This window comes from Etheostoma spectabile, chromosome 19 (genome assembly GCF_008692095.1).
Source record: "Etheostoma spectabile isolate EspeVRDwgs_2016 chromosome 19, UIUC_Espe_1.0, whole genome shotgun sequence".
Lineage (NCBI taxonomy): Eukaryota > Metazoa > Chordata > Actinopteri > Perciformes > Percidae > Etheostoma > Etheostoma spectabile.
In genome coordinates, this window is record NC_045751.1 from 15,974,810 (window position 1) to 16,001,004 (window position 26,195).

The window sequence follows — 26,195 nt, forward strand, 5'->3', positions numbered from 1 at the left end:
TTCGCAAATAATCACCGGGACCGAAAGGATATTTGAGTCGGGCATGGCTGCTGCCTGGCGACCTCCCATCTCATGCCCAGGTTGTCCACGGGCCTCGACTTTTCAAAATAAAAGCTTGCGTCTGGTCAGCTATGTTTTTGTATGTTGGTGTTTTCAATGTTTTTCAATGAAACAGTACGGCAATCGTGCTAATAAATATAATTATTTTTTCAGCAGATGTCTTATTTACAACACTATGGAACTAGCGAAGCAGTTTTGTGTTTATATGCACGGGCGAGATTTATTCAGTTTCAGTCTCCACAAAGCTACTGCTCAAATTTTTGGGCTGACTAAACATGGAGGGAACCATCTGCCTACATGGAAAAATATGCACCAAACAAGCCACAATGAAATTTTGCTGTTTTCATGAATACAAAAGTCGGGGGACCCTCCCCTCAACAACCAATTTTCCTCAGGTGGTCCATTCCATAAATACCGAACAGTCCCTAAGCTTTTCTTTATGTAGTCTTTCTAAAAGAAATAGTAGTGTTCCTGGGGTTAACTTTCCATATTCTAAAAAAAAAATGGCATACAACATGAGCTAATTTTGTAAGCATACACAAAACTACAGAAAATGTGTGAAATTGTAAGTAAGGGACTCGTTAGTGATATCTTTGTAACTTGGTTTTGTCTTTGTCAAAAATATATTTGTTATCGTTTACACCGTTCATTCCTGCTGTTATTACAGACATGTATGAGCTAACCGCGGCCACTCTACCTAGCTAGTTTGGATTAGCTTTGCATTAGCTACATTAATTAATCCTGGAGGCTAATTTCTGTTTGCTTTGGTTGGACTCGCAGCGTTTTTTTAAATGTATGTGAAATTTAAGTTTCTATAGAAAGCTTGAGGAGGCTCATGCTGCTTGCCCCAATATCTGTTTTGCTGGCGATGTATTTCCTAAATCGCAAAGTTAGCTTGAGCCACTGTCAGAACGGACATAGTCTACATCAACAACGTTTCATTTCCGGGATCGTTCAGGCGCAACTGTAAATTCGAGCAAATGGCTCAATGACCAAGTTTAATAAACTCCTCTAGTCTTAAATTCTCCATCCTGTCTTGATTTCATGACTCCCTCATCGCCTCCTTCAACTCTTCCCTCTCTCCATTTATTCCTCATCCATGTCCTCTTATCCCCCTCAGTCTCTATATCCTCTGTCACATCACTCAGCTTCAGTTGAAAGCAATCAAATGTAGATTTAAAATGGAGGGAATTAATGGAGAGAGCCTCCAAGAGAGGACAAGTTAAAATAGGAACAGAGTAATTGCCAATTTCATCTCATTACAGTGACTGGAAAGGGCATCTTGTGGTTCTTTGATATTCTCTCAAGGGATGCTGTTTTATTTGCACTGGATAAGTGCAGTAAGCAGGTCTTGATAACATAAAAGTCTCGGTAATTGTGGGACATTTTGTAAATGCATTTGCAAGTAACTTAAGGTTCATTTATTGTTGCTGTACAATGAGATGCAGGCTGTAGTCAGTTTATGCAGCACAAGACAAACCCTGTGTCTTCTATAAGGTTTCCTTTATATATATATATATATATATATATATATATATATATATATATATATATATAGCTATATATTACACAACTACTGGTCAAAAGTTGGGGTCACTTTGAAATTTCCATTGCACTCCATTGTAGACAGAATACCATTTGATTCAGTTCATTGTTTTTTCAACCAGGGCAGCAGTTTTCATATTACATTATGTGCTTACATAATTGCAAAAGGTTCTCCAATGTTTTCTCAGTTAGTTTTTTTAAATTATATCAATTAGTAAACAGAATGTGCCTTGAACATTGGATGAATGTGTTGATAATGGGCAATGTAGATATTGCATAAAGATCAGCCCCCCCACTCAGATCAGCTGGTATTCTGTCTAACATCGAGTGGAATGGAAATTTGTAAGTGGCCCCATACTTTTGACCGTTTGTGTATATATATATTATATATATATATATATATATATATAATACATATATATATATATTATAATATTTATTTTTTTTTATCACAAACAGCCTGGGCTTTCTCTACTTTTTATTTAATTTTTTTTTATTAAGTAAAAGTACTAATAGTACACTGTAAAATATTGATTACAAGTACAAGTCCTGCATTGAAAATGTTACTGAAGTAAAAGTATGTAAGTATCATCAAGAAAATGTACTTAAAGTATTAAAAGTAAAAGTACTCCCAATTTAGAAAATGGAAACAATCCAAACAGTTCTGTCACACAACTAAGTGTAAGGTCTTAATGGTCTAATCATTTTAGCCAGCGTTGATTGCTGTTATATGATTGCTGTTATATTGTTGGGTAGTTTAATTTATAATAAAAGATCAGATTTTATAAACTGCATATTTTTTGTGTGCAAAAAATTTTTTTTGTAAAGTAACTAGTAAGTAAGTAAGCTGTCAGATGAATGTAAAATGTAGAATATTTCTCTCTGAAATGTAGCGGAGTAGAAGTAGACAGTGGCATGAAAAGATAAGATAAGACAAGTAAAGTAGCCTACCTAAACATTTGTACTTAAGTACAGTCCTTGAGTTAATGTACTTAGTTACATTCCGGCCCTGCATACAGCAAAAAATACGTAGAATACCTTATGAATAACAGTGGTTTACGTTTTTGTTGTACAAATCGTTAATGCAAACAGCCTGTATAGGTGGTGTAAATCTCCTAACCCTAACACTGACAGAGGTGTTGTCTCTGCATTGCATATCTGTCCCACTTTGTTTTCTCTGTAATGAAACACCCCAGCTGTCCTCTCCTCATGTTTTCTCTTCTCCCCACTGCACACAACATATGTGGCCCTGTGGCACGGCACCATTCTCATCTCTAGGTTCAGTAAATAAACCGCGCCGCGGCGATAACAGCCACTCGGCTGGTTCTGAACGCTGTGTGGTTAACCCACTCCCCTCTGCTCAGCTCTCTCTCTCTGTCTCAGTATGTGGAAGACACACATGTTCACACAGGCTCTATTTAACATGTGATTGGAGCCCTCTTGCTTCCCTCTTGGAGACACGGGCTCCCCTGAAAACGGGATTTGTGAAATGTTGACAATGTGTCATTTTGACGTGCAATTTCAGTTTTGTGTATTGCAATGATTGTGGATTATTAAATTGCAAAAATATCATTGATTCATGCATGACGGCAATTTAAACATAACTCACTTCAATGAAGATAAGTATACATGTTATCCTTGTCATTAGCGTCAAGGCTTGGCAGCCCTGCAAATTCAACTTATGGTTAAGTACATGTTAACTCAAAGATTCTTAGAAAAAATATAAACGCACCATTAATCGGCACGCAAAGTCCTTGAAATCCATTCTGCCGTCAGCAACAAAACAAGGCAGTTTAACAAGGCAATTCATTTTGGTTTAACTAAGGATTTTGTAGAGGTGACGTTAATAGCACGACAGATTCACCTACTGCAAGCCCTGTTAGGACATGTTCTGCCAGGGTGGCAACCCAGGAAGAAGCGGAAGAAATAATGTTCTCTCTGGCTAAAGATGGCGGTGGTAACCGCTCAACAGAGGCAGGTCCCGATCCTCACCCCTCTAGCTCTTCTCTCCCGTTAAATTACAACAGCCAACAGTGAAGAGACAGGAAGAGCCGATACACATGGGTGTTTGTTAAGGATGGAAGCTTGGGGTGCATTGCTTAGGCCTAATTGAATGGAGGAATTATGGTATTCTTCGGTAGCCTGGGTAACTTTAACCGTTGTTTATGTGAAATCTCAAAGAACGCCTGATGCTTTGTGGGTGACTGTTTGCTGTTTGACCTATACATTTCTGTCGATAAAGTATAATAGGGTAAATCCTGCTTAGTGCATGCACTTGCAGCTGTTATGAATCTTTGTAAGTCATTGGGCTCCTCATGTCTCCTCTCTATTCACGTTAAAGAGCTATGGGTTGGGAAAAGAAAGCAACAGGGCAGACATGGAATGTGGATCTGATTTATCTCCTATAGGACTGTCCCAAAGTTTGGGAACTCTATGTTTGTTTATCTTTTTACGTCAGAGGAGAAGACCCATGTTGATTTGATTTGCGTGCGCTGAGCACCAGATGGGAAGACAAAGACAGGACACAGTGGGAAACTGCTAGACTTGTTCTTCCAAACGCTTAACTTCACACAGCGCTGGATCTTTTTTTTAAAACTAGTAATACATCCAAGTGTGATCTAGATTGTGTTAGAATAACAAGTTTGTGCAAATTTATATCCGGGGGTGGGTTCTAGTCATGGGCCACATAATACATTCAATGCTAAGACTTTCACAACTCCATCCTTCTACAGTATCTGTGCAAAAGTTGAAAGGTTCAATACCATTGTGCCAAAACCCATACCTGCTCACTAACCAAATCTGGAAAAGTAGCTACAGCCAGAGACACTGCACAGCAGTACTGGACATATGGAAAACTGCCTTTGAAACCACACATTTAACGTTTTGTCAGTGTAGCCCCAGTGGAGTACAGTGCAATGCCGTTTTGTTTGTTCTCACCACCTACATGCATTGCAGTGACTATGAGTCATTCATCTGTTCTGGTCTTGGCAAAAAGTCATCTTGTGGAGTACTGTAGAGGTTGACACAAAAGGCAGGTAACATAAAGTTCATCCTGATTACATAAATAACTCTTGAAATCCACGAGTGTAATGGCTTGATGAGAAATGACACGTTCTTTACTTAAGAATGGACGCATATTTCATTGGTAGACTGAGGTCTCGGATTGCATTAGCAAAGCAAACAGCTTGGGGGTTGCTCCCGGAATAACACCGTGAAGTGGTTTGGAAAGTGAGATCTGACCTGTCACCCCTGTCACTGCAGAAGCCGGGCCTCCCTATGAACTGATGCTATATAGACTTGTATTCATACTAATTTAATTTAGAGAGCATCCGTGCTCTGGTATGCAGTAAAGATGACCTCGACCCCATTCACTGGGCCTGATTCTTCTTAACAGGAAGCGCCTCTGCTGGATTCCTGCGGCTCACATTGTTGGGGCTGCTAACTTGTGATATAAGTTAGGCCAAACAGTTGGAGAACTGCACAAAATGTGTAGTTCCAATGATCTCAGGAGGCACTGAGCACATAAACGCAGAAGACTAGGCTTTCCCTCAACGACCTCACAGAGTGGTAACTTAATCCAGAGGGCTGAAATCTCTGAAACTGCTGGGGAAGGATAGTGGACCCTTTCAGAGAGATCCAAAAAAGCACTGCAATACTTTTGTAGTAGCAACAATGGGAATCATATCTACAAATGGGAATTGTAAATAGGACACATATCACTGTCCATTTAGACTGATGCAGGGGTCCGTTTATCAATGTAGCTGTGTCTGTGACAATACAACTGGATTTTGATTTGTATCGGTGAATGTTTACACCCCTGGTAATTACAGATGGGAATGTGGTTTGATTAAATGTTAGAACGACCTGCCATAAACAACACAATATCAGATTTCTGCACAGTGCTGGAGGTTCACTTTAAGTACAAATAGTTTGTCCTGAACACTATTGGAAGGGGTCAAGGTCTAGGCAGTCTCGTTGCTGTGAGAGACTAAACACTGAGAGATGCATAAACACACTGTGACGCGCTCAAGATTGATAATGTAAAAATTCTAATTAGCTAATATGTAATTATACAGTAAATGAGACAAGTCAAATTATTTGTTTAAATAAACTTATCTTCTAGATTATTCTGATTTATGTTGTTATGTTAGGTTGTTATGTTCTCAACTGACGTTAAGTTTACCATCTTAGAGTATGGGCACACACATTTATACCTGAAAACCGTTTTTGACTACAAGAGATAATCATGCAATTATAATGGGCCATGATCTTGGGAACATTTGTTGCAATATTCAGTAGAAAGACCTACATTTGTCTTTTTGTTCCCTATTTTACCTTGATTTTAACTTTAAATTTTCAAATAACGTGTTTGTTTTATAACGTATACATTTCCACACTGTGGAAGTTTTCTTTTAAGATTATTCCTGTGAGATAACAAGTCTTAAACCTCTCACAGAAATAAGGATGACGCTTGTGACATCTTGATTTAAAAGATGTCTCCTTGATCAATTGGAAGAACATGAATGGCAATGAGTGGAACTGAAACAGAACATGTGGGATTTCCGTCCTCCACTTACACTTGAATTCATTGCCGTGTGGAAGGACATGTATGCTGTACTGAAATGAGGTCTGTAGTGTGCTGTGCTACAGGGACTGGTGTCCACAGGGCTTTGTGTTTCAAGTGCTTTCTATGTATCTTTTTCATCTCTGTCATTAAAGCTGCAGGGCAGGTTTGGACTCTGAATGAGTCTAAATGAGCATCTATACGTGTCAATATTATTCTGAATAATAGAATATTATTATTCAGAATAATAGTGACATTATTAGTCTGGGGGTGGGAGTGGGTGGGGGTGAATACTGACTGGTCCGGCGTCTGGCATTTTGGAGAGGTGTTCTCTTCACGGATGAACCCTGACCCTAACACCATATACTGACTGGTTTTCTGAACCCCCCCTCCCCAAGGTTTGGAGTGGAGATGAATTAGCTAGATGTTTGCTACTCTCAACCATCTCGGCAGCAGAAATACTGCCCACACTGACTAATCCCAGGTGTTGTTGTCTCTGTGAGCATTCATTTCAGTGTCAGTGTTATATTCTCTTAAATGGACCCATAGAAATCAAGTAATTTTTGTGGATTTAAAAAGCTTTGAATGTCGCAAGGTATCGTATACATCTGGGTATCTTATTCACTCCCCAGTTAAAATACCTAGTTAACGTTAATTTGGATTCAATATTGAATGAAATCTCTTGTGATGTTAATAGATGGGCGACTCTCAATCTCTTAATAGCGGGGAAGGTTAATGTTATAAAAAAAGGTTTGTGTTCCCAAGCTGAATTACCTTATCCAATCTCTTCCTCTTGAGGTTCCCCTGTCATATTTTAAATGGTTTGACAGGATAAAAAAGACATTTATATGGAATGGAAACAAAAAACGGCTATATTTTAATAAATTACAAAGACCGATTGATAGAAGAGGTTTGGGTCTACCAAATATGTTGTATTACTACTATGCTTTTAATTTAAGGCATTGGTCCCACTGGTCACTTGCTCCTGAGAGCCCATCCCTGGTATTGTATTGAGAAATCTTCTTGCCCATTATCACCCTAAAAAAACCTGTCTGCCAAACATCCAATAATCTCTCTCGTAAAACTTGTGTGGACTAAAGTGGCCCGGCTGTTTGAACGGGATCCCTTTCTAAATACATCACCAAGTATTTGGCGGACATATGTATCTTCTATTTTCTGTTCTATCTTTTTTTTGGAGGGATTGGTTGGAAAATGTTACAATGGGGGATCTCGATCTTGGTGTGTTCATGTTCATGTTGCAAATTGTATGTTTTGTATGTTGTGTTGTGTTCTCTTTGAAGCACACAGAAACTGATGTCTGACACAGCTGAGAAATCCTGCTCATTAGTATGTCAGACTGTACACCCTTCTTCACGGTTCTTAGTGGCCCTACTCCAAAACTCATGCCACTGATTGAATGTAGTCCCAATATCCTGTTCAGGTCTCTTATCTCTGATAGAGGGGATGCTATCAAAGAGAAATGCATGAAATCTGAAGTCGACATACAGTGCTCTGGAGCACAGGCCAATACATTTGTAGAGATTGTTCAAAACATTGTCCTCTTGATGCCTTTCCTGCTGTACATTTGCATAATATAACAGTTTGCCTGAAATATAAAGTATGGCGTTGATTTTCCTTCAAAGCAGTCTGGCAGCCTAGCAATGCAATATGTTTGAATTATTTAACAAAAAAAGTTTTTTTAATGATTTAATATAATACAACAACCTGGTAATCTACTGCATTTTTAAACTTTAAACTATCAAGCAAGTTCAACTTGGTCTTTTTGACAATTTCATTTAAATTGTGATCTTTCATCAACAACATTGGAAGAGAAATGGAAAATTAGCACGACTCAGTCTACAGCCATGCTAGCAGCTCCATGATGTTGTAGAAACGCTAACATGCTGATGTTTAGTCAATATATACTCTACATATATATATATACATATATATATATATATATATATAGTCTCTTTTATGCTTTCATAACCTCCCGTTTGGACTACTGCAATGGAGTCCTGTCTGGGGTCCCCGGCAAAACCCTAGACAGGCTCCAGTATTACCAAAACTCTGCCACATCACCCCAATCCTCATCTACCTTCAGTGGCTCCCAATTAAGTCCTGCATCAAGTATAAAATCCTCCTCTCTTACAAATCCCTCCATGCCCTGGCCCAACAGTACCTTTCCGACCTCCTCCATCCATACACCCCACCCCGAAACCTGCGGTCCTCAGACGCTGGTCTGCTCTCCATTCCCCCCCACCAAACTCTGTACCTTTGGAGACAGAGCCTTTAGTTTTGCAGTCCCATCCCTTTGGAACACCTTCCCTGCAGATGTTTAAAATGCTACATGACTGGACATATTTTAAAAAACCCTAAAACATCACCTTGCACCTTGCGCAGCATGCAGCCTCACTTAGCTTAGCCACAGTAGTTCTGTGAAGTGTCCTTAGGTTTTTAAAAGGCGCTATATAAATATAGGTTATTATTATTATAATATTTACCGTGTTCACCAAGGAAAGGCAGCGTTTTTTCATGTCACATTTCAGCAACAAGGCCATTCATAATGCTTTACAAAAAAAAGTAAAAAGTACAGCTCAGTCTGATGGGAATGTCATTAGTGAGGGTTATTTGGTCATGCAGTCAAGGAAAATAATTATTTTTGTCCTGCTATTGGTGGTAGATAAGAAGTTAGACAAGGCAGCTTTATTTATACATCCCATTTCAGCAAAAAGGCAATTCAAAGTATTTACAAAAAACAGTGAGCAGTGTAAAACACTTCAAAAGATAAAAACAGATAGAACATGAGAATACAAGTTACACTGCAGTATGAGAAAAGAACAATTTAAAGAAAGGCAGCATGGCAAAGAAAGGGATTCAGCCTTGACTTAAAAGAACTGAGAAGTGCTGTAGACCTGCAGTTTTCTAGGAGTTTATTTAAGATATGTGGAGCATAGAAACCAAACGCTGCTTCTCCATGTTTAGTTCGGACTCTAGGGACAGAAAGCAGACCTGTCTCAGACGACCTGAGAGGTTTCGGTGGTTCATAATGTAGCAGCAGATCAGAAATATATTTTGGGTCTAAATCATTCAGTGCTTTATAAACCAATAGGAGTTTATGAATTAAACTTCAGAACTGGAGTGATGTGATCCACTTTCTTGGTCTTAGTGAGGACTCAAGAATCAGCTGCAGACGCTCATAGGTTTAAGGGAGACCTGTTAAGACACTGTAGTTGAATCTACTGAAGAAAAAAGCAAGTTTTTCCAAATCCTGCTGAGACATAAGTCCTTCAGTCCCTCCAGGATTTCGCGATGTCGCGATCTCGCCAATTCATGCAAATTCACCTGGACTTCGGTGCAACCTGTAATTTTGATCAATCACCACAGCATTTCCTCAAATTTGACCAATAACCAGAGTTTCCCCCAACCAATCCCAGCAGTCCCACATGCCACACTGTGTATCAGTATGTGACTCTGAGAGCCAATGACCAAGCGGGAGCAAGAACGGGTTGATGTAACACGTGCGTCGCCATGTTCATTTCCTTGTTTCTGCTACGAAGACAAGACGTGTGTGACTTGAACAGCCAACATTTACCAACAAAACGTACAACAAAAGACATTTCAGACTGTCCTGCCAACCTGTAAACGTTTTCACATCAAAGAAACTAAATTTTAAAGTAAATTATTTTTCACTCTGAAGTTGCTGAAGCGGCTGCTGTTTCAATCCTGTTGGCTCTGCAGGGGGCCGAGCAGTCCCCCGCGACTGACACGTGAACACACACAAACTCACGGGGGATGCAGAAAAAAACAGACAAGTCAATTTTCATTGCGATCAATCCAGTCCTTTCTTGTTGTCCATAATTTTTGATGGACAGCAGTTATAAAAATTTTGTCATTTTCAATTTTTCAAATGAAAAGCCATCTTATCAGGCTTCAAAAATGCATTTGTGTTTGAACAGCAGCGGTTCGAACCAATCAGCGTCCTGTAAGGATCTACTGGCAGACACGGCCGTGGTTAAGATGTGTGTGAATGTTTGTTCAAAACAACAATGTGACTGACAGATGATTCATCCAATCACTGCCCTTTTCTAAACAGTTTCCAATGGTAGTTTATTATTTATATATTCGTATAACACACCATCTAGCGCATCAGGTTACCACGCAAGACCATCTGGTTAAATTTAAATAATTGATTTAAACTGTACTAACAATTACTTATGTTGGCAGTCAATTGAGAACAAACTGTTGAACACAACAAGGAAAAAGCCACTAGATGGTAAGGATTTTCCTCACCTGCAAACAGCAACTTGGTGGCTCTAAACGAGGATGGAAGAGTTGCCTGGGTCAATGTTCTTTCCAAATCAAATCTATTTGTTAATGATGCCTGAGAAAATGTCTTGCCATATTGAGGTGTGCATAGCCTACAAACTAGTTTTTTAAACTAGTTTTTCTGTGAATGTTCGTTTATAACTAGGGCTGTGTAATTAATCCAAATTTTAATCCAGTTTAAGATTCAGATAATTATCACAAAAAGAGTCATTGAGAAAAACAAATTTTACATTTTGCAAGTACACTCTTATTTTGCGTTGGGTTCTTAAAGAAAAGGTGTTTTTACAATTTGTTTTAACTGTTTTTGAAGTTAAATCCTTTCCAAAAGACAATGAGTAATAATTGTGATTTAAATATTGAGCAAAATAGTTGTCATTATGATTTTTTTTCCAATAGTTGAGCAGCCCTATTCATGACTTCAGAGAAACAGGAGCTATTGTGTGTGGTAAAGTGCAGCTCCGGTCTATTGGTAAGCTGAAAGAAAGCTCATTTCAAATCGAAATTGTAACACCCCTAATAGTAAGTCTCATCATTATTTGTTATTACACCAAGAAGCAAGCGTTAGTCAGGCGAATGAAGCTAAATCCAGCTCAGTAATCTCGTTCAGCACTCTCATCTTTCATGGTTTTTGTTCATCAGCTCCACCGCTGGCATGTTGCGGAGCGTGACAGCTTGTGATGAGATGTATGGTAGCCCAACTTTATGAAACACAATGTTCTCCATCTGTCATCACCAATATCACAGCATGGCAGCTCGGATTCACTGCAGTGTGTCTGCGTGTTTGATTTCTTTGTCATTCTGCTTTTGGCTTTTACGGAAGATTGTTTTCAGCTGTCTATAGAATGGCAGCTTAACATTGAAGCCCTTAACAATGGGTTGTCTGCCTCTTTGTTTTTAGGAGAGTGTGACTGAGTGACTTAAAGCTCCACTGAATTTCAAACAGATGACTTTTCACCATCCTCATTTCAGGAGAGGATGCTCTGATGGGTTTAGCCAAAGCTTCATGATCTGAGGTCTGGACATCCAAAAGGCTTTCCAGGAAATATCTGAAAGCTCATACACTGCTAGTTTACTTTATTTCACCCCACTCAGTGACAAGCCTGGTGTATCTAGTACCTTCAACAGGGATAAAAGGCTGTTGCCCAGGTGGTTTGGATCTTTAATGATTCTCCTAGCTTTTTTCTTGCAGCGCCTGGTTTAAATAGCCTTCATGTATGGTCAGCTGATCGACAGCTGCTGGAATAGCGTTAGCTTTCTGGCTAAAGTGTTCTTTAAGCTGGGCGAACTATAAATATCTCTGGTTGCTAAGGTTGGCAATTCGTAGCTAAGGTCTGTTCTATCCCCTGGAGCAGTGAACATTTGCATTGCATGAGAACCTTACTAGATGCAAATGACATCAACCAGCTTTAACTGGGGGGATCCAGAGGCGTTCCCAGGCCATGTTGGAGATATAATCTCTCCACCTAGTCCTGGGTCTTCCCCGAGGGCCTCTTCCCAGCTGGACGTGCCTGGAACACCTCCCTAGGAGGCATCCTCACCAGATGCCCGAACTACCTCAACTGGCTCCTTTCGACGCGAAGGAGCAGGAACTCTATCCGAGCTCCTCTCTGATGACTGAGCTTCTCACCCTATCTCTAAGGGAGATGCCAGCCACCCTAGTGAGGAAACCAATTTTGGCCGCTCGTACCTTGGATCTCGTTCTTTTTGCTATGACCCAGCTTTCATGTCCATAGGTGATGGTAGGAACGAACACTGAGCAGTAGATCGAGAGCTTTGCCCTCTGACTCAGCTCTCTTTTTGTCACAACGGTGCGATAAATTGAATGCAATTCTGCACCCGCTGCGACAATTCTCCGACCAATCTCCCGCACCATTGTCCCCTCACTCACGAACAAGACCCCAAGGTATTTAAACTCCTTCACTTGGGGTAAGAACTCATCCCCTATCTGAAGAAGGCACTCCATCCGTTTCCTGCTGAGAACCATGGCCTCAGATTTAGAGGTGCTGATCCTCATCCCAGCCGCTTAACAATGACAGGCCGATGATGCCATCAGGACCACATCTTCCGCAAAAAGCAGCGATGAGATCCCCAGCTCACCCAACTGCAACCCCTCCCCACCCCGACTACGCCTCGATATTCTGTCCATAAATACTAGAAACAGGATTGGTGACAAAGCGCAGCCCTGTCAGAGGCCAACCCTCACCTGGAACGAGAACCCGGACACAGCTCTCGCTTTGGTCATACAGAGATTGGATGGCCCTGATAAGGGACCCCCTCACCCCATAGTACTCCCGTAGCACCTCCCACAGTGTCTCCCAGGGGACCTGGTCATACGCCTTCTCCAGATCCACAAACTACATGTAGACCGGTTGGGCATACTCCCAGGCTCCCTCCAGCGTCTTTGCGAGAGTGAAGATCTGATCCGCTGTTCCATGACCAGGACGGAATCCGCATTGTTCCTCTTCAATCCGAGGTTCGACCATATGCCAAACCCTCCTTTTCAGCACCTTGGAGTAGACTTTACCAGGGAATATGAATTATTGTTTAAAATATTTATATTTGGCATGTACAACATGGTACAAGTGGGTTAATGCCCTTTGAGGTGTCCATTGTCAGGTATTAATGAACTTCAGTAGAGGCAACTGTCCTCCACCACGGTACACACCTCACCGTCATCCATTAACATCTGACAATGGACACCTTAAAGGGAATTAACCCTTACTTAGCACAGAGGTTCTACCTATCTGGCCCCCTGGGGTAGCTACACATACCCCTGGTTGGGAATTAGAGTGTGGATCGGGCGGTATTTTTCAGTTTGAGCCCGACCCGCGTCCGACACAGTTAAAATCTCATTTTTTTTCTCATGCTAATGACACATGTACGTTTCTTTGTGTGGAAAGCCCGCTTTTATTAAGCAACTGTAGGAAGGCATTCAAAAATGTCAACAGATGGTCAGCAATTTTAAATGCTCAATGTTTTAACCTTTCCCAATTGCTTTGTTTCCGACTGTGGTGGTCAGAAAACCAGTGGAGACTGGTTACCTTCAGGGCCCACGTTATAAAATGAATAGAGCAAGTTAGCAAATGAATGAACTTGGAGTTCAGTCTGAGGTTTATTTCATAAACCGCACACGCTGTGTAAAAAACGCAAACTTATTCCACCAACTCTGCTCTGGTCGCATCTATATGTCTGCTTCCTCTTTCTTTATCTCTCTTCTGACCACATTCCACACACACAGACCCACACGCACTGAGCTCTCTTAAAGGAGCCATAGCACCCTTTTACAACAAATACCTTATCGCACTGATGTGACCGAGCTCAACTCGAACCCGAACATCCTTTCTAAATTTCCGCCTGGCCTGGCCCGTCGGGTCCTGTTGGACTCGGTTTAGGTATCCAGCCTCCTTTGGTAATCACAGCTACATAGTAATGCACTTGTTTGATTGCTTCTTGTTTGACCGGTAACTGGTTCCAATCTTCCTTCAAAAAGGCCATTTTATCATAAAGAAAGACTTTTTTTAAAACTGCTGTGCTGGCGGAGGTAATTTATTGTTACTTGGACAGTCCATAAAAATGCAAAAAGGAACTCAAAACCAACAAAACTCTTCACATGTGACTGACAGCTAATCCAGCTGTGCCATCTCCCAAGCTCTCTCTTTTTCATTCTTCACACTTAAGAGGGCCTCTTTTCATCCCACTTGTTACCCCACTCAAAGCACCGAATGATGTGTATTCAGAGGAATCTTCTGCGCACTGGTTCTCTTTTTCTGTGTGTTTCATCATAACTCTTCTCCTCTTCTTTTGTTTTAAACACTCCATTGCTCTAGTCTCTTATCATCAGTCTCCTTCCCTAGCAGCAGGCTTTCCCGGCTCAAGGCATCGCATCATTCGCTCTCCCGATATTAAATCCAAGAACAAAAAGCTATATGAATTCACATCACAACTGAACAGACCTCAAATATCATACACGGAGAACCTAATGCATGAATAAAGTGTAATCCAAACAGCATTTGCATTAGAAGTGGTCTTTAAAGGGCCGTCCACACCAAGAACCATAACAGCGGGCGCACAGAGCTCCAGAGAGCCAGGAATGAGAGCGGGTGGGCGGTCTCAGATCTGTGCAGAGCATCGGAACAAAAACACTGACAGTATGGTAATCACATCTAAAACACAAGATTCCCTCTCTGTGGTTTCTGTGAGAAATACTTTCAACTCTCTCCGCTGTGCCATGTTGTAAACTCTGATTGGCTCTCTGTGTCACTCTCCATTGTTTCCTGTTGCAAACTCAGATGGATTCTTATTGGCTGTCAGTGTTTCTAGCATTCAGCGCTCTGAAAGGGATCCCAACGATATCGCTCTCCATTGTCGTTGCCATTATAGTTGTGGTGTGGACGATTTAACGATTTTTTAAAACTCTATATTTGTTGTTATCATTATAGTTATTGTTCTTGGTGTTCTTGGTGCTCTCTGTTAGGCCTTGTATGCGTGTGATGGTGAAACGGCACCAAATCTGCTCTGTATTTTGTTGAAGATAAAGAGTCAAACAGACTCCCACCTCAGGTCCTTGCAGACACACAATGGCACTGCAGCATAACACACACTTTAAAAAGGGAAAAAGATTAGTTTTTACTTCCTGAGTTGTATAATGTTACACTGGGTTAGTGTCACGTTTCACGTTTTCTGTTTCCTGTTTTATTGTGAAAGTTATGTGTTCTCCCTTATGTTGTCTTGTTTTACTTCCTGCTGTGGATTTTCCCACCTGTGTGATAACCTGTCCCCGCCCTGTGTCTCATTGTCAGTGTTGTTCAGTCTTCCCCTTAGCCCATTGCAAGATCGCCTGCTTCCCTGTGTTCAGCCTTCTAGCGTTTTCCCCTGTGTCCTGTCCTGGTATCCTGAGTTCCTGTTGTTTCCCTTGGTTTTTGACCATTGCCTGTTTTCCTGGTTTTCCCTTTGCCTGCCGATTATTGGACACTGTTGCTTGTGCTTAGTAGCTTTGCTAATAAAACCATTGAACGTCACTACTATATTCGTGCACTGGGGGTCTATCTCTAATCAATCTATCTCTTCATTAGCAGCAGTTTTAATGTGTACATTTTGTAGACACATTTAAATTTCTCTCTAAACAGTTAAAAAAAGATCAGAAAAAGATCTGCCATCTGTAGCTGCTGTAATCATTGTCATATATTAGTGGAAAAAACAAGTCCGCAGTAAAGACTGTATTTTTTTTCTAGAATGTCTTGACATAAATCTCTTTCATCAAGATGGTTTTCTGTGAAGTACACACTTTGAAGATTAGTGGAATGTGACTGTGCACATCTCAAACTCATTGTAAACCACATTGTACACCACTGTGGTGAATGCATTTTTAATATTCAGATTGTACAATAGGAACAAACTATGGATTCATTCTATTCAGGGATTAGAACAACGCATAAATGCAATGTTCATTTCCATTTTAAACAGAATGGGTGTCAAACTCTATTTCATCAAGGGCCAGATTGGAAAAAACTAGGGGGGCCAAAATGTGATTGTGAACCTAAATTAAAACGCGGGCCGGATCAAAATCTGCAAGGGGTCAGATTTGGCCCTCGGGCCTTGAGTTTGACACACGTGATGTAAAGCATGGGCAACAACCAGAATACGGCTCGATCCTGAATTAGTAATCCTATTTAAAAACAAATCAGTGACATGCTTTTAATGGTCCTTCCAGTTGTAAACAACTGGGCCCTGCTGAGGAAACAGCTGGCTCAGGCGTCTTACTTCATTAAGGAAGAGGCAACCAAGAAGCACATCTGCATTCATTAGCTGCTCTGTGTTTTTGTGAGATCTATCAGTGCCCCGGATCCCGCTGTGGTTCTCGTCTCTGTGTTCAAAAGGCCTCCTCTCTGTCATCCGTCATTGTGATTATGCAAGCTGAGGCATTTAAGTCTTAATGAGTCACGCTAATGAAAGTAGATCAACCATTAGGGGCAAACAAAAAGGCAGTGATGGCTCCTGGGCCTGTTCCAAGGCTCTGTTAGGTACACACTTACACATGTTGCTTTGGTTATCTGCTTTGTACACTGCAAATGATTTGGTTCTTACCAAGATAAAAAATTGATAAATAATAATGAAATCATTTCTTATTTTAAGTGTTTAACTTTACACTATTATCTTAAATCAAGCAAGCATGTCAAATTAAATTATCTTGCTTCATGGACAAATAATTTCACTTGTTTTGAGTACTTTTTCCCTCATGTTGTGTTTTTATCTTGTTTCTAGACACCCCTTTTCTTGCAGTCACTAGTTTGGTGTTTGGCATTTTGTTGTAGAGCAGACAAATTCTTAGAAAGGACTGTGATGAAATAATAACATCCTAAAGTTCCTTAATAGGATATTGACATTACTAAGAGGTTACATGTTTTTAGGTAATGTGTGTGTGTGTGTGTGTGTGTGTGTGTGTGTGTGTGTGTGTGTGTGTGTGTAAGGAGAAAAAGCAACTGTGCTTATTTCAAATATGTATGAGTATGTTTGAGTAGATAATCATGAGGGAAGTCATGTAAGAGTTACATGAATTATAGGTATGCTCCTCCCTATAGGAGTGATTTAAGAACCAGTGGCCCCAGCTAACCAATGGGAGAAGACTACGGCCAAGTAGAATAGTATATAAACTGTCTAGAATAAGGGGATCTGCACACTTCCTGCAGAGCTAGAGAGTGAAGCAAAACCTGTCCACAGCTGTGAAACCTGTACTCTTTAGCCTTGAGAGCTTTGGATTCTGGGGAAACTTTTAAATCCACCTGAAGACACATCATTTAGACAAGCTTTTAACTAGCAATATGGCTTAGTATTCAATGTGTTTTATTTGTTTTTAAAGCACTTTGTGACCCCTCTAGTCTGTGAAAGTTGCTATATAAATAAAGTTTACTTACTTACTTACTTAGTTACTCCATTTTGCCTTATTGCTTAGAATAAAAATATGTATTGAATGAGAGAAGTTGAAGAGACGTTATTGTCCTTAACAAACAAACACAACAGGAAAAAGTTGATTTAAGCTTACTTATACCTCGCTTTTCACCGGCTTTGTATATCCCACTTAATCTGGATTTTATGTAGCCTATTGTATTTTGTATTTTTGAACTGCATTGAATGTGAAACTTTCTGTTGTCTTGCAGGTTTATGGTTTATTCTTGGCCACATTCTCAATGTGTTCTCAACAGCCTACCTGGTTAAATAAAGGTTAAATAGAAAATAACAATAAAAGCTGGTTTTGTACCTGTGTCCTGCCTGGACAGTAGTGGTGTGTGATACTGCAAAATTTGGTATCAGTCCAACAAGGCCAGTATTGCCGATACCAATATGATACTAATACTTTTTAATAATTAAGGAGGATGCATCATTAAATTGCTAAATCGGAATTAATTTTCATGACCTTTAAGTGGTTTTGTGGTTTATTAATAAGTTAAAACCCCCGGACAGAATTATCACATGCTTGTAAAATATTTGTAGCGTTACCACTGCATCGTATAGCCTTTTTACAAATTATACAGCTGCAGTTGTTACATTTTGGGCCTGACAATTACAGCACAGTAGGCTATGACATTGTGAATCATCGGCTAAAAAGACCAGACTCTTGATGTCTTCTTATGTTGCTTCTGCACCTGAAACCTGAGGCTACATCTCATTGAAAAAACAAAATATATTTTCCTACGTTCAATCCTCACGTTGACACTATTCCAGCGTTTCAGAGCCCCTAAAACTGAGAAATTTTGAAATACTGATGCCCCCGTTTTGGTTTGGTTGCTTTGTATTCTAAACGGGCATAAACGGAGACCTTTGGAAACAATGACGCAGTCAGTCAGGCAGTCGTATCGGTCAGGAAGGCTCGCATACCTTTCAGTAACAGTTCCACCTCGTTGTCGGTCCAAGCTTGTGAATCCCTGCTCTTTCTTTTCACCGTTGTTCTCTTTGCTAAAATATTTTTTTCTGTTTCCAGCTAACACATCCGTGATTTTGAACCATGGTGTAACGTTGGACAATCTGCTTCCTGTTAACACCAGCAGAGCATGTTTTTCTCCTATTCAGGAAAGCTGTGAGGGTGAGTCAGACCCTCAGCGGCGCTGTGGAGGAGGGTCTGGCAATGCGACATTAACCCACACTCAACACATGGAGGTGTTGAAGGAGACTAATCATATATAACTGTTGAGGATGTCAGAACCCATGGAATCTCCATGGGATTTCGTGCTTCCCATTCTCCTCTCTGCCCCTTGGGGTGACGGGTACAGCTTGTTCCCACTCAGCTGGAGCATACGCAGCTATTTATAGAGCGTACAAAGACCCAGACATGACTACTGATGCTGCCGAGCGGAGCCAATAGGGTCAGCTCCTTACCGGGTGAAGAGGACACCCTCTTCCTCCCTCTCTTTGTCATCCTCTCATAAGCAGATCATCTCTTGCTCTCAGCCTTCCTCTTCTCCCTCCACCTGGATGAGACATGAGATAAGATAAAACACTGTCTGTTCTCACAGAAAATATTCTCACATCGACTGCTCCAACAGTCAACAGGTCACATTTGAAAACACGCAAACATAAAAACAAGCATCAGTATTTCACCCGACAAACATCTTACACAACTTCAGTAGAACGCTCACACACACACACCCACACCCACACCCACACACCCACAAACACACACACAGCCGCAGAGGCACACAAAAAGCAGCACGCACGCACGCAGGCATGCACGCACACACACACACACACACACACACACACACACACACATACACACAAACAGAGCTGAGAAACAGTGAAACCGCAGCCTGTCATCGTCTCCGGAGCTTGGCTTGCTCCTGTTTTTGTTTGTGCCCCCCTCTTCCACTTTGAGCATTTCACGAACATGAAATGTCTAGCATATTTTTTTTTCCCGGATGACGTTCCCATGTGCCCCGCAGTGTATCACTGGAGCAGAGAATGTAGCTTGTTGCAGAGAGTTTATCTTTAATCAAATGATATTTTCTTCCCTTTTAAGGCCGAGGTGCAGTGACTCCTAGCAGTGAAAGGAGTCTAGCTCCACAACTCCGCCTTTAATACGGGGTCTCTTTTTACTGCCAATGGAAACGTGATGATCAATCATTTGATTTAGCTCGGAGACTATGTTTGGAAAGGCAAACATATAGCTGAGCTGATATGTTGTTTTTTTCCGTTACGGGATATAGAAGGATTTCAGCACTATAATGGACTACATGGGTGCAGGCCTGAGTAAACAGCCATGATGAAGATAAACAATATTTCCCTGGTAATGCTTTGACTCATAACTTATAAGTCTTCGTTGGAATAGCAGTTACTTTGATGTTCATTAAGGATGAATGGGATCATGTCACATCACTCCTATGTTTAGAAAAAACAGATCCAAGTTTCCCTTAGTTACAAAGGACATTTCCTATTGAATGATGGTCCTGTACAGTCCCAAGCTGGTCTGGATGAGTGTCCCGGTCTATGTTATGTGTAGTGATGTCTGTTTATATGTCTGAAACTGTGTTCAGTAGTTGTTCTGTTTTCTTGTCTTTTGTTGCCAAACATGCCATTGTGATTTCCGCTGCAACCTAATTACTCCACACGGGTAATAAACAAACTACTACTGTTTTGTCTCATAATGATCAGTTTTAGACTTCAATTTTCAAAGTCAGTTGTTTTGGCAGAGTGCATGGCTCAAAATACTACAATAAACATGAACCATGAAGGTCTCCCTCAGTGGGTGCCAAGTTTTAAATAACGGTTTAAAATGAAATGAAATGAAGCCTTGGTTGTCGTTACCATGGAGAAGAGGAACTGATTCACTTTTGAATGCTGGCTTTATGTGCTCATCCTTCTCTCAGTCATCCCAACTGTCTGTTCACAGTCTAGAGGTCATATCCTGTGTACGTGGAAGGCTGCCGCTTGAAATGAAACCTTTTTTTAAAGAGCACTGACATTTTTGAAAACACATTTGCCTTTTTTCACAGAGCCGAATGATAAGATCAGTTTCATCTCCGTGTGTCCAGTACAGAGAGACTGTGGGTCATTTATTGTGGTTTTAGCCTATGGCTTAGACATTTCTAGAAGAACAGGTTCATCTGCCATGACCAAAACATGCCATCCTGTGGCTCCAAAGCTGTCTTATTGACATGTTACATCCAGGGGTTGATGCATAGACTAAATGTGAAGCCAAAACATCTGGATCCTCCCCTGTTGGCTGGCAGCAGTACATCCATGTTAGCGGATGGGACATGGGCCAAACTAAAAAATCAAAGTACACGTCAAATACATTTTTTTCCAAAGATAGTTTCTGTCATTTTAGGTAGTTCTTATCTCACAGTTTGTTCGAGTCTTCATTTTTCTGATAAGTTTGGTTTTAATTAGTTATTTGATGCTGTAAAAAGAGTGTGAAACGTCATGACTGACAGCTGGGATTCACTCGCAATTGGTTTGGCCAGGTGTATGGGGGGGACTTTGTATTTTGTTGCCATAACAACAGCTACGGCTAGAATATCCAAGAGTGCTACTAACTTTATTTAAAACAAAGGCAGTTCCCTGGACAGAGAGTATCCGGTGATACAAATGAGTTTTGCTGCACTCCGACACTAGCACAAATTTATCTGCAGTCTTTGGGCAACTTTTCAATTTTTTCTTTTTGTTGTTGCTATGGTAATGACAGGTCTCGCTAACCCGCTTATCATTATCATTGGTCATCTGTAAAAAAACAAGCGGTTAACATTGGGTGTTTATTTCAGAAAAGTCAAACTTTTTTCAACTTTGATAAGACACTCTTGGGGCGCCTGGGTAGCTCACCTGGTAGAGTGCGTGCAACATAAACAGAGACTCAGTCCTGGCTGCAGCGGCCGTGGGTTTAACTTTGATCCGTGACCCTTTGCTGTATGTCATTCCCCTTTCATGTCTAAACCAGGGTTTTTCTTGCATAGAGAAAGCTTTGGCGCCCGCCAAAGAGGTTTTAAATCACAAGGAAAATCACGAGTGCCCAAACGTTTTATCATCAGCAGACAGCCCTATTTCATCCACAGCTGCTATATGCAAGCATAATGTGCTCCTTGGGGAAAAGTTACAGAACTTGGTGTTTAAATAAACATTTTCACCATAACTTTGTGCCTAAAAATGTATCAGAATGAAGGAAATGAAGTTTTTGACTCATAAACTTTCCTGCATACACCATGTAAGCTGTCCCATCCTATATAGAGGCCTTACTCTAATAATGGCAAAAATTTGAATTAAAAAGATGCTCTGAGCTGCAAACATTGGTGGTGGTGTTTAAAAAAGTGCTTTTCACTTTTTTTTGTAATTTTAACATAAAATAGACACTGGCAGCTTCAAAAAAGACACCAAGTGTGAACATAGCCTTAGTTACTTACTTAGTGTCTTTCTGTTCTAACTTTCTTTGGTTTAAACAGAAAATGCTTTTATGCATGCATGCAACACAAAATGCTAATTAGCGTGCCAAATGCCCACACAGGATGAAACTGAGGCAAACACAAGTATTTCCCCAAAATTGGACTGTTCCTTTAACCTGGTTTATAACTTATTACAGACGTTACATGGTGTTTGTTTATTAGTGGCATTTTTAACAGCTGTTTATGGCACAGTGTGGTGCCCTGCGGCCTACATGCTTCCAGGTATCTCGGCCCAGAACTTTGTCTTTCACTAAAACAAATTGTTGTTGTTTTTATTGGCCTGATTATACTAGCACAGTTATAAAATGTCCCTGAGGTTCAAGGCTAAAGTCTCATTTTGGTGTTATTGTCAGTTATGGGACTCTGAACTTAGCTGGAGCCAAGCGAATGCTAAAAATACACTAGTGGTGAGAAAAGGCAGCTCCCACATGGACTGAGATACATGTACAGGAATACAGACATACATATATGGCAAAAGATTACTGTGTCCTTTCAAAGCTTTCTTTTTGTGACTCACTCATTTAGCTATAGCCTCTCTTGCCTGACCCCTCTCCTCATGGTCTAACCCCCAACTTCCTGTTGTATTTTGGGGAAGGCTCTGTCGGAGCGTGAGAATGCTTTTAGGGCATGCTGTCTTGACCCAGTGGTATTTGAAGCAAAATACACACATAGATTCTTCCAACATTTCAGTTGCAAGCCACACCCTGACGTGAGGACACAGGGATTTGGGATTCATTGGGGTCCGTTTAGGATTTTAGGATTTTGTACCTTTTGTCACTATTAGATATCTGACTGATTATGTTTAGACAAAAGAGACAATATGAGACTTTTGTTGTCTTTATGATGTAGGTTCTGAACCCAAAAAGCGTTCTTAATTTCAGCAATTACTTAACCACATGAGTTTGGCTAATGGTTTCCTTGTGTATGCAGCAGCAGAAAGCGGAGTCCTGTGAGTTCCTGGTCCTGTGAGTCATGACCGTCCATCTAAAGCTCCACAGCTGTCAGTTATCATGCTTGTAGTCAAATAATGCCTCCCAGAAACAATTTAAAAGGAAGTTGTCGTGAGGGGTTGGAGGTGGGGTGGCAAACTAGGCTCAAGATTGGCCAATTTTAAGTGGGATTTAATGGACCTCCCTGGGGTTTTTGCATGGTAAACATCTCCCAGAGTTCTCCCACAGCCGAGCTGGCTCACCTCCAGGACTCCCACACCACAGCTCCACTTCCCCTGCAGAGCCCGGCACGGTGTCCTCTGCCTTCTCAAGGATGAGCGTCACCTCGCCTCCACTTCCATCTTCTAGAGCACTCATACATGGTCATTACAGGCTCTGGTTTGGAGCCGCACCACAATCAGGTTAGATTAGTGGTTGTCAGCCTGACGGCTTAGCGTAGTGGTGGTTGTGTTCTGTGGGTGGCTTGAAATGGCTGGTCTGCATTCTGTAATTTTCAGGGTTGGCAGTTTGGCCACAAAGACACACACACACCGTCAAATGAATGAATACTATTCAACATGTAGTTGAAGACACCAAAACAGAAGGATGTGCTGTGTATATACACACATATATACACACACAGTATATATATATATTCATAAATCTAGTCCACTTTTGAATTGTTTTTTTTACTTATACAGTCTAATGTCTATAATGCAAATGGTACATTTCAAGCTCATTTGTCCCCATTTGCTTTGTGCCACTACAATTTTGCAAAAGCAATCAAACCAACATTTAGAAGGCCCAGTCATTCGTCTGTCCGTGTCTTGGGTATGTACAAACAAACAGCCTGCTGCTATCCTTTCAATCTTTTCTCTAATTAGTCATACACGGAGGGCTGTGAGGCCTCTGATGTCCCGCAGTGGGGAAGTTGTTTCCTGGATTACTGTGCACTGCAGATTGTTGTTGTACAAACTGTCTGTGGCCCAGTTTCTGTTCCCCAGACCCTTCCATTGCTTGAGGAGCTGCAAGCTGACTGACTGACAATCTGCTGTTTGGTGCCTAAAAATGCACAGCTTGTTTCTGTCACATTGAAATGCAGAGATATTTCGGTGTTTTGTGGCCATTAGGACTACCTTGGACTATGTTTCTTACTCCACAGCTTGGTGTCATGGTGTGATGGCTCTAGACCATCTGTCCTTGCCTACGCTGTTGCATGTGACAAAAATACATTACATTTAGCAGAGATTAGTAGTCAAGATGTAGTATAAAATCAGTTTCATAGCAACCAAAATCTCAAAGTAAGAGCCCTCACGGATCATTTCACACTGACTGTACATTTCTCCACTATGAAATACCAAACAGCAGTGAGAGAGAGAGAGAGCTCCATCCAAAGAAAGTTGGACTCAGTGATATCACATCTCTCCCCACTTTGATCACTGTAATATCATTTGGTACATGTCAGTTTTGGGGGATTGCCCAATTTTTCTTCAATTGGGCAAGTATACATTGTTTTAGGCAGGTTGTGGGGATTTGGGCAACTTTTCATACCACATGGGTAGCTTCTTTCATCTCAAAGAAGTTTCTGCTGGGCCAGATGACCAGAAACATTGGTAACAATAGATTGAGAGCCAAATTGCAAATGACAACGTTTTGAGACCAATTGGTGGGAATTGCTGTGGACAAAAAAATACACGGCGAGCAGAGCGTAGTGTGACACGGCTGCGTCCAATAGAATCCAGGTGTCACCGTAACACAAGGTCACAGGATCACACGATGATCATGTGATCCCAAATTAATTTTCTCAGGCTTCAAGTAATGCATTTGAGTTCGAGCCACCGTGGTTCGGTCCAATCAAGTGGTTTAGGCGTGTGTGACGACACAGAGAGGCAACCTTCTTCATTCAAAACAACAATGGTGGCTCCTAAAGAGATTAGCGTAGATGCTGCAATAGCATTCTATCCCAACTGAAGAGTCTTTCTTTAAAACGTTGCAGGTTTTTTTTGATGGAAAAGATGCTTGTGTCCCGACAGGATTCGTCATATGGTTTGCTGTAGTGATGTCCAAATGAAGCCTTATGAAGCATTTTCTTTATTATAGGTGGCGCTCCATGTTCACAGATGGTTTGAAAGACTTGCCATTCCTTGAACTTTTGTATTTATTACTCAGGAAATACATTGAATTGAGCTTAATTTAAAACACCACTAGTTTGTTGATCTGATTGGTTGAAGTTAGCCTGTGATAGATGATGATAGACAATCAGATGCTTTATCCAAACATTTGCCAACTGTTTTTTTTTTTTTAACCATTTCCAATGGCATCTCTTAGCTCCATGTAATGAACAGTCTCTGTATCAAACACTCATTACTCTGAGGGGTGTTCCACCTTTCCCTGTACAGTGTTGTACTGCACGAATTCTCAAGACACACGACATGGCAGTATCCTCATGATCAGGAACATTACTTTCTTCTTATCGCTTAGCTTTTAACAATTCCTCCTTGTTCAGGTTCAGTGTGAAGCCTCTAGTTGTAATTACCTGCCTCATGTTAGCACATTGAGTGGGCAGACGTGCTTTGATCATTCCCATTCTTTCATTATAGCCTGTGCTGTGATAAAAGGGCCATCCTATAATTTCATCTGATTGCTCTGTAATTGCTATTGCACGTGTTGAGATAGGAGCTGCTTTCATGTGCTTCATGTACCTAAAACCCGAGAGATGACACACAACTCACAATTCACGTTTATTATTCAGGTGTTCAGGCATTTCTGTAAGCTTGTGCATAAGGCTTTCTGACCACATACTGCATGTTTCGTGTAGGTATCTTTAACCATATTTTGAGCAAACACAGAGAAGGTTTGGTGTGCAGAGAAGCAAGTCTTTGAGGGAAACAAGTCTTTGATGTTCCCGTGCTTGGTAAGAGCCTGTTTGATGTTTAGCTGGGCTTTTGTTGTGACAGCAAGCAGGACGATCAGCTTTCAGAGAGGCACGCTGCAGCGGTTGCTGTGGCTGCTGTTACTGGTTTGAGGAAACCTGGAGGCTTTTAAGAGCCTTTTCAGCATGACACGAGAATTAAAGTGAAAGGTCATTCTGAACATGAAGATATTGCTGGGAATAAAACGGTTTTATATCTGGAACTTTATGTTGAATTAATTTTCACGTTAAAACCGCCACAGTACTTTTTTACTGACCACTGCCATGTTATAATGTATTTCAATTTCAGGAGAGACTTTGTTGCAGACATGCAAAGATTTATTGTACATGTGCTTAAAAAGAAATGTACAGAGTCTTTGGGGATTAGACTCCATCATTAAAAATATTTGAAAGGGGTAGAGAAGCCAGACATA

The 26,195-nt window shown here is 40.9% G+C and overlaps 2 long non-coding RNA genes across 2 annotated transcripts in view; one reads left to right on the top strand and one right to left on the bottom strand.

The window, feature by feature from the left end:
* Positions 1-6,043: 6,043 nt before the first annotated feature.
* On the bottom strand, positions 6,044-20,964 carry LOC116707240 (uncharacterized). The gene is made up of 3 exons (XR_004336439.1): positions 20,725-20,964; positions 6,554-6,558; positions 6,044-6,054 (listed from the first exon to the last, which is right to left on the bottom strand). It is a non-coding gene; the product is annotated as an uncharacterized LOC116707240 (long non-coding RNA).
* The window catches only part of LOC116707238 (uncharacterized), a 9,676-nt gene continuing 1,638 nt past the window's right edge, over positions 18,158-26,195 (top strand). The window contains exon 1 of the long non-coding RNA XR_004336437.1: positions 18,158-18,276. This is a non-coding gene — a long non-coding RNA (uncharacterized LOC116707238). The remainder of the gene's footprint in view (positions 18,277-26,195) is intronic.